The following is an 11,790-nucleotide window of genomic DNA, read 5'->3' on the forward strand; positions in this document are numbered from 1 at the left end:
TTAGCCCTGAGAATGTTTGGAATTTAGGTTTTGAGTGATTGCTTTCCCCATAGAAGTAAAGGTAATCTGTCCATATGACTCCCCACGTATGTCTTGTAGAAGTGTTCATTCTTAGACTTGAGTGCTTGGAGGTTCCACCACATTGCTCAGACCTGGTTTCCTTTCTTCAGAGTAGCTTCAGTCAGCAACCTCTCAGGGGACTGGTCAGACCAGAGCTGCAACTGTTGCGTGTGAGGATGTAGGCTTAATGCATGCTTGCGGACCTGCAGCTGAGGTGCCAGGAACTGGGACGCACCCTGTCACTTAGGTAATGTGGCGTTCAATCTGAATGGCCAGTCAGGTTGGTTTTGTGAGCTAGCCAAGGGCACAGGGGCACTGTTATTAGGGAAGTGGAAAAGGCATAGTAGAACATGAAGGCTATGTGGATCATTGACTGTACGTACACACCAGTCAAAACCCACCAAATTGCATATTGATTATTGGCAGATTTTATTGTGTACAAATTATGTTTCAGTAGATAATGTTAGGCAAATGACAAGTTAAAGGGAATCTTCTGGAACATGTTTAGATCTTTAAAAACTCATTGTAGTCATAGATAGGTGTTTTTCTCAGACGTAGTAAAAGGACTGAAATTGGGTTCACTGAATTTCAGATAGACTGGCTGGGTCTGTTTTTCTGCCCGGCTGGTGCATCACCACCCTGCATGTCTCAATGCTGGGAGCTGCAGTGAAGGCCCACAGCAGACTCTCTACAAAGGGCCAGGCAGTGTAGAGTTCAGGCTCCCAGGTTCTGCCCGGCTTTGGCGCATCGCTCAGTGCTGCTGCTGTGCAGAAGCTGCCAGAGTCAACATGCAAAGGGAAACATGGCCGTGCTCTACTGACACATTACTTAGGAGACAGGCTGACCATGGACTTGGCCTTGGGGTGTATTTGCTGGGCTGAGAGTGATGCCATTGGTACTGTTGGGGAACTCATCAAAATGAGTATTCTTGAGAGAACACTTGTCGGGTGTGTGTTTGTGTGTGTGGGTCTGCACATGCCATGGAAATCAGAAGATAACCTGTTATATAATCAGTTCTCCTCTGTCACTGTTTGGGTCCCTGGGATTGAACTCATGTCATAAGGCTTTGACGACAAATGTCTTTATCTATTGAGCAGCCTTGCCAGCCCAATTCTGATACTTTTTTATTAGCTTGCTTCATATTAACTTTGATATATAGCCACAACTGTAAGAATCTCTTTAGGATTTGGTGTGACAAAATCTAGCTGTGTTAATAAGCAAGTCACAAACATTATAATGGGCTGGAAGGAAGCCAGGCAGTTTAGCCTGCCTCTTTCTCAGTGTAGGGGAACTTTTTGGTCCCTATGTTCCAAGCACATATGAACCTTACACACCAAGTGTGTGTGTGCCATAGTTGGGTCCCCTTGGTAAAGCTGAAATTCTTTCTGGTGTTTTTGGGCTGTGAAATATAGGTAACATTCTTATGTTTTCTAAATCTGCCACTTGGAAAACCTAGTCTTCCTATACAGAGCAGGAGATAGAGCTCAAGTTCTTGCTGGTTGTGTCCCACTCCCTACCTCATCCTGCTCCACCCCATCCACTATCCTGTATATCACCACTAAGAAGAGTCTAGATGGGCTGAGGTTGAAACATGTTGTAAGGTTTAGTAAATGGTAGGGAGGTCTGTATGGACACAGGTCATCAGGGAACCAGGCAGGGAGGGGGCAGAGGATTGTCATAGAAGCCAAGAAGGTCAGGAAGAGGACAGAACACGGGGACAGACAGGTAACTGATGGGGACAGGAGAGATGAGTTGTTTTTGTTATGACAAAGGCTACAGGTTATTCATGGCATTTGACAGTTGTTGGGTCCTTGGAAATGGCCATTGTGTGTGTGTGTGTGTGTGTGTGTGAATGTGATTGTGTGTGTGTGACTTTAGCCAGCAGAAGGCTGGGGTGGAGCCTAAGTGGGAGGTACTAGCTGGTTATTCTTGAGACATGTAGTGTTCACGGAGGACTGCTTTATTTCTTTGTTTTGAAGTTGTTCGTTTTCGAAAGAGAGATGAAAGATTGAAATACTGGGATTAGTGCGCATCGCTGTAGGTTCTGGAGGAAGTGCAAAGGAAGCGTTTTACCCTTAGGAGTCCAGCGTGAGAAGATGGAAGAATATAAGCTTTGGATGGAACTAATACATGAATTATAACGTTTATTTAAGAAAAGTTCCTAATCAAATGGGGGGCACACTCACTTTCTCATTCACGGGTAAGTGGGATGTATCAGACAGGATGCCATTCAGCCATAAGACAGGTGGAATGCTACCCCTCCAGACCCCGCTGGATGCTCTGTGCCTCTGGAGCAAGCTTCCAACAAAGTGAAGCCTCTTTTTGTGCTGTCCATGTGCTGATATATATCGCAGAGTATTTTTATACAATACCAACTATAAGCTTCCAAATTTGGGGATACCTTCTGGATACGGTCATCACATGGGCTGTTAAGATGTGCCCTCTCCCGTTGACTTTATTCTAGAGGGGACCACCTAAGCATTTGACTGTGTCTGTGTCTGCCAGCAACTTCATTCACATCTTATAAAGTTGGAGACTCAAACAAATCATTTTTTTTCCACTTTAACAAAATTTACAGAGTATCTGTTATGTGTTCTGTTGTTTGTTAAGCTCTTTATAAACACTGGCGTCTAGTTTTCATTATAGTTATGCAGGGGGGTGTTAGCTCCTTAGAAACGAGGTTTCGAGTCACTCGGAGACAGGCTAGTTAGAAGGGAGCTGGGGTCAGACCACTGGCCCCCCCTCCCTACTTTCTTCACATTTCATTGTGTGCTTAATTGGATTTGGATAAATGGCATGTGCTTAACTTAATTTTACTTAATTACATGTCCCTTATAAATCCCTTGAAGACGGGATTGATCACTTGAGAGAAGCAGAAGAGTGGCTTACAGCGAACCCTAAAGCTGCTGGATCGGTTCACGCATGACCGAGCCCCCTCCTGTGGGCTACGTAATAGTTTAAATTAGCTGTTCATGAATGTGTAATTGTATTCCAAACAATAGGATAAATGAACAATAGGCCATGGTGTGCTGGGATAATACAGCCCTGTGGCAGTGCTATTTAAGACATGGCTATTCAGTGTACCGTCTGACAGGAAAATGTGTAAGCCGTGATAGGTTCTGTCCTTACGATGCCTGCACTTGATAATCCTGCCTCTTCTCACTCCTGATGGCTTGAGCACACACTGCTCATATTCCTTTAGAAGCCTCAAGGCCATGTGTGCTGTTCTGTCTCCTTCAGCTGACGACTTCAGGGTTTTGCAGCCTGGGCTCTAGAATGTGCGCTATGATCCGTCTGTTGTAACCCCAACCCCTCTGTGCCCCCAGACACTTTCTTAGGGTTGCAGTTCTGCTTCTGAAGTTCTGTTTCCTCCATGGTTTCTGGAAATTCAAGTAGGACTCTAGTCTTATCCTTGCTTCTTAGCTTCCAGGGGTTACTACCTACCCAGTAGCCATGGTACATGGTCTGTCTCTTCATTGTAAATCTCCATTAGGGAGGTTCTCATGCATTCCATCTGGCTTCAGACTACTCTACAGCTGAGTCTGGCATTGAGTGAGCATCTACCTTCTTGTTCCCATCTGTTGAATGCCGTGGTCTACAGGTGTGTTTCTTCTTTCTGGTTTTATGTGGTGCTAGAGATTGAACCTAGCCCTTCATTACAATTTTGGTGATCAAACTCATTTGTTCTTACAAACTAATGCAGTCTGTCAGCATTGTTCCTGAGATTTGAGTAATAATCTTTCCGGGTAGCCCCACTGGCTCATGGATCATTCTTATTTTGTTCAGGGAGAAAGATTATGCATATGCTGAGTGTGAAATAAGACAGCTCTGTGTGCATTGCCTGGGCTCTCGTGTCAGAGAACCTGTGGCCATTCAGCCTCCACATGGTTTTACTGTAACATGAGTTTTGAATCTTTATGACTAATGAAGCATCCTTTTAAAGTTTAGCAGTGGGCCAGAGAAAGGCACCTTGGAAGAGAGGAGAGTGTTGGGATTGCCCATGAAAAGCCTTAGAGATGATGAAATGCTACAGTTGCTTGTCTTCGTGTCCTCCATTTTTGTCCACTGAGGCCTGAAGAACCTTCTATGGCTGTTCCGTGTCTGTGATTGGACTGCTCTAATGGCTTTGTAATTAGACTTCACTGCTTATTTAGGAGGTGTCCAGAGAAGAATGTTTATAATCCCGTGTCATAACGCCTCGCTTACCAGGCAGAGCATGAAGGAGCAAGGCTTGTGGCCTGAAGGCCTTCGTTTAATTTTAACTTCTGTTTGTGGTCTCCGTTGAAGTGAAACAAAGGCAGCCGCATTCCCGTGGCATCTCCCCCACGCGTGACGGTGGCTGCTTACAGGCCTGCTAGGAGTCTTCATTTCTTCATCTGCAAAGCAAGACAGGGTGACTAGGAGGCTGTCTCTGGTCTTGGCCTTTGTCACAGTTTCCTGCTACAGGTAGATCTATTGGTAGACAGCAGACACTTGGTGCCCCAGTGCTGGGATGGCCTTTGACCCCTGGTGGGGCATCTGTCTCAGTACCTGTTGGTGCTCCTAACCTCCACTGCCCCTAACAGACATGCTAGACAGCACTCAAGGATGTTGAAGTGGCAGGGTTTACACCAGTGTCCCCACCATTCCTGTGGGGACACAGCCTATCTGATGTAGATGTCTGCTTAGGAACATACATGGTTTCGCTGTCTTCCCTTCCTGTATTTCATGGCTCCTAATAAGCCTCAGAGCCTCCGTCTCTCTCTGTGTCTTACCAGGAGGATGGTGGTGGGAGTTTTGTGGGGCAGAGATAGAGATTAGTGTCACCGTCGAATGTTAGGACCTAGGGACTCGAGCATTGCTGGAAATGAATGAAGGACGTTGTGTATACTCTTTCCAACTTAGAGAAACACCCACCCATGTGACACCGTTTTTACAAAAGTTCGTCTGGGAGGAGCGCACGTCTGCAAGTCTGTACAAACGTGTCCATCTGCATGTGTCTGTGTTGGGCTCAGGGATGACGTTCTATACATACTGTTGCTTTTCATCTTCTCTAAATACCGCCTTTTGAAATACTAACGGACTTCCTACTAAGCCGAACCTTAATGAGGTTGATTGCTTTGGAGTAAGATTTTTTTTTTTTTGATAAAACCATGATAAGAAGTTGACCTGGGAGTTCAGTGTATAGGAATACAGATTCCCAAGCCTGTTTGTCTTTCTCTCTTTAGCTGCTTTGTGAGAGCTTTAAGACGAGACACAACCTGCTGTCGTGTTTGGACGTGGAGAAATGTCCTGGTCCTGGGGTCTGATACCTTGTCCGTATTCTGTATTCCATATTCACCAGAATATCCTGGATTCCCCACAAAGCCCTCAGTTACAAAGGACAGAAACTCAACACAAACAAACTTAAGTTAGACAGGGAATTCATTTCCGTTCTAGTGGGAAAGTCTTGAGTCAGATCAGGACACCATGACAGGTCACTACAGGAGCGTTCTCTTGCGCTGTCTAATGGATTTAGTCTCAGATAGCTGACCAGAAGTGCCTGCCCCACTACCAGGGTTGCGTCCTGTGACTTGTAACTGGGCTTTGTTTTCTTGTGTCCGCATTTCACATATCAAGGAAGATAATGATTGGCTCCACTTAAGTCACTCCGTTGTCCCTGAATCTATCACTGGAGTATTGTTGCCAAACTGGCCATGTCTCAACCACAGTGGCCAGCATCTTGATTGGCAAGCCTGCGGCGGGAAGGATGCTGTCCCTGGAGAAGGGTTGCTTAGCCAACAGATAGCAAACGGCTAGTACAGACATATTTCAAATCAGCATGGGTTGGTGTTTATCCCTTGAGTGTACAGGATATGGGAAGTACCTGTCACACAGTCTTGCTCTGCTGGGTCCATCCGAGAGTCTGCAGCGCGAGGTCCAACCTGTTTGAGATAAGAAGGTGCCACAGAAAAGGTGCTCATCCAGGGGAACACATGCAGGGGAGCATATCCAGGGGAGCATGCGTGAGATGATCCAATACTGACAGCCACCATATTTGATGGTGGTTACGACAGATTGAAACACGGGCAACATTTGGGGTACTCATGACAATAACAGGCTCTCTACACTTTACTTTTGTAGGGTTGGATGACTGCCTGCAACCTTATGTCCACAAGTTTGAGCGGGAGAAGATCGACGGGGAGCAGCTGCTGAAGATCTCCCACCAGGATCTCGAGGAACTGGGGGTCACACGGATTGGCCACCAGGAGCTGGTGTTGGAGGCGGTCGACCTTCTTTGTGCACTGGTTAGTCTGGGAGAAGGGGCCCTGTTCTGTGGTGACTTTGTTTAGGCCCTCAGTCTCTCCAGTCCTCATGGGGGCTCAGTGGAAAGTTAGAGGAGCAAGCAAGGCACCTGCTGGAAGAGAGGCTGGCAGATAATAAGTCATGAGCTCAGGCTGGCTCACTTCTTTCTGCGTGTGTGTGTGTATATGTGAGGGTGCACAGACGTGTTAAGTGCACACACCTGTGTGTGCTTGTGTGTGGAGGTTGAAGACAACTTTGTCTTCGGTGTAAACACTGTCCACATTCAAGGCAGGGTCTTTTGCTGGCCTGGAGTTCTTCAGTCAGAGTAGGTGATCTGTCCAGTGGGTCCCAGGGATGCTTCTGTCCCCACCTCCCCACTCCTGGAACTGCAGTGTATGACATGACGCCTGGCAGTCTTAACCTGTGTGGGGGCTTCGAACTCAGGGCCTCATACTTACAAGGCAAGTACTTTACCAACTGAGCTGTCTGAATGCATGCATGCATTAAGGATTAGCATACAAGGTGTTAGGTAGCGTGATGTTTTTAAACTAAGTGTGTTTTAGTCGATTCTCCTCCCCTATGTCTCACCCACCCCTTGTCTCCCTCCCCTCTTTACTCCTCCCCAGTCTCTTCCTCTTTGATGGCCCGTGGATCCTTTTGTTGATCCTCATCCTTTTCCCGTACCCGCATAGCAGGTATACATCGCACCCCTGTCTGTTAGATAAAGTTTTATTAGAACTCAAGTCACTGATGCATTTATTATCTGAGGCTGCTGTTGTGCCTCAGGGACAGAACAGAATCTCTGTCACAGAGACCATATGTCCCTTCAAAGCCTGAAGCATTTACTGTCTCATCATATACAGGAAAGAGTTGTCTGTTAAAAAAAAAAGTTTTATTATCCTTATTTTCAAATCTTTTATAAAGTACAGAATGATGGATACAGCTGTGAATGAAGATGCCTTGTTCTAAATTGAAATGAGAAATGCTTAACGTTTAGGTCTGCCTCTGTTACTATAAAAAGCACTGTGAGTTTCACAGATACTCACTCTGTTTAAATAACTGATGTTTGTTCTTGGAATAACAACTAAAGAAAGAAAAAAAGGCAACTAGATGGATAGGACTGTGAACTTTGTTCTGGATGGCAGGTGTTTGAACTCGGCCCAAGTCCTGATAATTGCATCGTACCTATGTCTCTGAAGTAATTTTATTCGGATGTGGCCTAAAACCCCTGTAAGGACATTTGTTTACAGACTGGCTGGCAAGGGTGGGACTCAGGTCTCTCGTCATGGTGCCACGGTTAGGAAGGTGTTCACTTCTCTGTCAGGGTTGGATGCTCTCCCCAGCATTCAGGCTGAGTTAATAATACTCTGAACCCGAGCCAAGGGGATATACAATTACATCAGCCGGGATGGTGGGAACGAAAGTGTGTGGTGACGTCGCCATCGCCGGTCTGCATTCCATCGATTATATAACACTCGCCACATCGTGAGTATTCTTTTCCTTTAAATGGGCAGCGCCTTGTCTTCTGCGCCGAGATGCTCCGCTCTTGTTTAGGAAAGTAATGGGGAAATTATTTGTGGTTGATAAATGAGCTGCCACAAGGGAGACACTGTGGCCAAGTGGTCTGAGTGCTGGCCTGGGAGGTAGGATTTTCGTATCCTAATCCTGGCTCTGCTCCAGGCTACTCCTTCTGTGACCCCTGGGGGAATGTGGTGTCGGTTCCCCCTGTCTGTGCAGCAGCTCTCACCTTAGATGTGGCTGTAGATGTACGTGGGTGTTCTGCGTTGCTGAGGGTGTGTGCCCGAGGATTAAAACTGTCTGCTCTTCAGAGCTAACCTCGCTCGAGTTTACTTCTGTTAAACTTCGTGGGAGGCACAGCTTTGCAGTCGTCTCTGTGAGGATGTTCTGCGCTATTGTGTGGTCTCTTCCACGGCGCAGTATTCTTTAAGGGCTAGCGAATTGCTTTGACACCCACAGTGTGATGGCAAGGAGGGCAGTGAGGAGGACGGGATGGTTGCAGGCACACTGTGAAAGTCAGGGAGAGGAGAAACAGCTGTCGCCCCTGCATGGACTCTTCGTTCTTTCCCCTTCGCTACTTCTTAAAGCATTGCACCAAAAACGAACAAAGCTGGACCAATGCCAGAACCTAAAGCTGTGTTTTATCTCCTACAATTTCCTACTAATTTCCTCTGTAGACCCCGCTCTGACCTCAGTTGCACTGGAGACCTGCTCCGCATAGTAGTAGACCCTGACTGCCTTGCAGGGGAACGCGGGGTGACTGCCCCCAGAGTCTGCATTGAAAGTGTGTGTGTGTGTGTGTGTGTGTGTGTGTGTGTGCTTTTTCTGGGTGGGAGAAAGACTAAATATCTTTAGTCTTCATACAATCTTCCATAAAATTCTATTATCACACAGCATAGTTAGACTGTTTATTTAATCTGATGCCATAATGATCTTTGGATGGCAACGTGAGTGAGAATGTTTTGCTTTGAATAATTCATTTGCTGGGCAGCAATGTGGAGCTGTGGTTGGCCCTGGTGCTAGAACAAGGTTTCTAGGCAACCTTGCTGAAGTGGATGTTGATTTTGTTTTCTTTTTTTTTTTTAATGGGCAGGAAATGAACAGAAGTGGAATTAAGAAAGGACAGCGGGGTGGGGGTTTCCACTGGGATCCCTGGCAGGTTTTGGAGCAACGATAAGGATGGATAAAATGGAGAGAAGAATTCTCTAAGCTGGGGAATCATGTAGCTGGAGGGTTAGGAGGGGATGGCATCCCAAGTTCAAGGCCCCCTCCCTCTGTACCTATCCTCTTCTCATGAGGGAGCTTTATCACATTTGGCTGCTTATGTGAGGGTTGATTAAAATTATTAAAAATTAAAAGGTCATCTCTCCCTTGTGCCGTCTCAAGCAGAAAGTACTCAGTAGCCACGAGTAGCAGTGGCCACCATATTGGAGTGGAGAACTGTGTGAGGTTGGGTTGGACCATATTGGCCAGAAGTATGCAGTAAGAAATGTAACGGAGACCTCCACTCCCTGCAAAGTTGGTGAAGTTCTGGTTTCCTGAGGATGGAGATGGAAGATGGGGTCTTTAAGGTTAAAGGAGGATGGGGTATGAGCAGGGTTGGAGCCAGCACCAGTACTGAGTGTTGTCACCCCAAGTCTGTGGATCAGGGACATCGTTGTGTGACTTACCATAGCGCATGTCCGTGTTCTGTCCCCTCAGGTCATTCATTGGTCACCATTTACCAGACACATCGTTCAAGAAGGCTCTCTTTCTCTGTGGAATAGAGGCAGAGGGGAGGGGCCTTCTCCCCACCTTTGTCTCCTTATAAACTATGCTCACACTCTGCCGTGGGGGCACACGCCTTTATTTCCAGCACTCAGGAAGCAAAGGCAGGTGATCTCTGTGAGTTTGAGGTCAGCCTGGTCTACAGAGCAAGTTCTAGGACAGCCAGGTTTGTTACATAGAGAAACCCTGTCTCTAAAACCACCCCCAAAATTATGCTCAAGCGTCTACGCATTTCCTCATTTTTCTAGTTTTATGATTTATTTTGGAGGAAGGAGACCAACCAGAACCAACCCAGCAGAAAATGGAAAGAAGCAGTCATAAGAAACACCCACCTCTCACTTTTTATTATTTTATTTTTAATGTTTGTCAAGAGAAGGGAGTTCAAAGTCTTTGGCAACAGTAAAATGTATTTTAATCTTCATTGAGTTCCAGAGGGAAGTGTCATATAGGAGTAAAAATTCCAAGAGGTTTGCGCCTACGTTGCCTGAAGAACGCCGGCCACTCCTGCTTTTAGTGAACAGTCTTGATAGAAGTTGTCAGGCTAATTGACAGAATGAGAAAGCCTTCCCTGGCATCCCAGACACAAGCCTCTGAAACAAGCTGCATCTTGTAGGCTCTTTATCCGTCCATTTGTGAGGCTTTGAAACTAAAAGCCATGCTGGAAGCCTGTCTTGCTTCCTCTCCCCCACTGAATGAGGATATTTTATTGTAGACTTTAGGAAAAGCCAGTGATAGGAGAAAAATAAGTGAATGTAAGATTTAGGTAGAATTTTGATATTAAGATGGGAAAGATTTCAAAATTTGTATTCTTTTAAAGTCTGTACAAATTTTTAAAATTTGGCTTACTACCTTCTAAAATTTTCAAGTTACAAAAGATTTCATTTTTAAAACATTGTTTGTGTTCCTGTGTGGGGCCCGTGCACCTGGGTGCAGGTGCCTATGGAGTCCGGAGGTGTCAGATCTCCTGTAGCTGGAGTCATAGACAGTTGTAAGCCACTAGGTGTGGGTGCTGGGAACCAAATCCCGCCCCTCCCCAAGAGTGGTGTCTACTCTCAACTGCTGATCCAGCTTTCCATCCCCTCTAAGTTTTTAAAATTAATTCTTTTAAAAAATTTATTTTCGTTCTTTGTGTATGGGTGTTTTGTCTGCCTGTGTGCCCAGTGCCCACAGGGAACAGAAGAAGGTGTTGGATCCCTGGAACAGGAGTCACAGAAGTTGTGAACTGCCATGTGGGTGTGGGGGCTAGAACATGGGTCCTCTGAAGAGCAGCCATTTGCCTTAACCACCAAGTGCGTTCTCTAGCTCCTGAGACTTTTTTAAAAAGTAGAAGCAGTGCAGATTTAAACTTCCAGTAGAGTTCATTTAAAGTCCTTTTCACTAAAGCTGAAACCTCTCGTTATTAACTCATCATTTCTTGCTGAAAAAGGAAGTTTTTGCAAACTTCTAAATGATGGGCTAGTGCGGGCTTACTTTATTTGCCTTCCCCTTCATACGGTGCGTCCCCTTCATCTAAATATGTGTGTGCTTAGATGTATAGATTGTGTATAATTATCCCCAAGAACAGGTGGCTGGAGCCAGTTCCGAAGTGTCCTGATACTTTAGATCAGGCGAACATAAACCTTTCATGAAGTAGGCATCTTTGGTTAGTTTGTACTAGGTCTGGAGTTACTAGGTTTCCCTCAATTTTTTCTTCCCTCTCTCCTCCCTCCCTTCGTCATGCAGTTCATCTTGACTTCAAACTGTCCATGCTCCTACTTCAGCTTCCTGATTTCTGGATGATGTGTGCATACCCAGTCTGTTTGTCTTACCTTTGTCTGTTGTCCATCCTATGTAGATATCATCATATCTTGACTTTCCCTCGGGCAGGGTGGTAGGAAGCAGAGGTCCACAGCACAGTGAGCCAAGGCCTGGGCTCATGTGCTGTCTTTTGGTTGGAATCCCAGCCTTGTCTTTGGTCACCTGTGTCATCTGGTGATGCACCGTTCTTGGGCCTTGGTGTTTTCAGCTTTAAAGCGGTAATGACCGTCTGAGATCTGGGAAACTTTCAGAGAAGTGAAAATTGTTCATCTTACCTCCTGTTGGGGTCATAGTCAAGACATGGACAGTCTAAAAATACCATATGTGATTGCCTTCAGGCTATGGCATGGAAATTAAAAATTAATTATTGCCGGGCGATGGTGG

At 45.9% G+C, this 11,790-nt stretch overlaps 1 protein-coding gene across 1 annotated transcript in view; it reads left to right on the forward strand.

The window, feature by feature from the left end:
• Cnksr3 (CNKSR family member 3) overlaps positions 1-11,790 on the forward strand; it is a 104,188-nt gene that overhangs the window by 50,477 nt on the left and 41,921 nt on the right. The gene's annotated exons all lie outside the window — the stretch shown is intronic.

Source organism: Microtus ochrogaster, linkage group LG9, assembly GCF_000317375.1.
Source record: "Microtus ochrogaster isolate Prairie Vole_2 linkage group LG9, MicOch1.0, whole genome shotgun sequence".
Taxonomy (NCBI): Eukaryota; Metazoa; Chordata; class Mammalia; order Rodentia; family Cricetidae; genus Microtus; species Microtus ochrogaster.